Below are 423 nucleotides of genomic sequence, written 5' to 3' on the forward strand. Positions count from 1 at the left end.
ACATTTAAATATTTTTGTAAGTGGAATTCTTTTCAAAAATTAATTTTTTTAATAATATTTTTAAATGTTAAATTGCTAATCAACGCTGGAAGTTGCAACAGAATTTTGTTTTCCTCGTTGTGAATTAATTAATCTTAAATTAACACAAGCTTCATGCACCAAAAGTCAGCTTTATTACTACCCCTTTAAGACACATGGACATTACCATCATCCGTACAACGTTTGAAGACTATTAGAGATGAGTTGAAGTACTTGGTACCCTTTCTTGCAATAATTGTGACTTAATTATAGTTTACGTACCTATACTATTTTCTAAAGATATATGGAAGCATTTGTCTTAGCTTCTTGGAATTTCTAGGCATATCCTTGTTCAACTTAGAAAAAGAATATTTAAATAAGAAATAATTAAATATTAAAGAAAGA

Source organism: Arachis ipaensis, chromosome B09 (assembly GCF_000816755.2).
Source record: "Arachis ipaensis cultivar K30076 chromosome B09, Araip1.1, whole genome shotgun sequence".
NCBI classification, from domain to species: domain Eukaryota; kingdom Viridiplantae; phylum Streptophyta; class Magnoliopsida; order Fabales; family Fabaceae; genus Arachis; species Arachis ipaensis.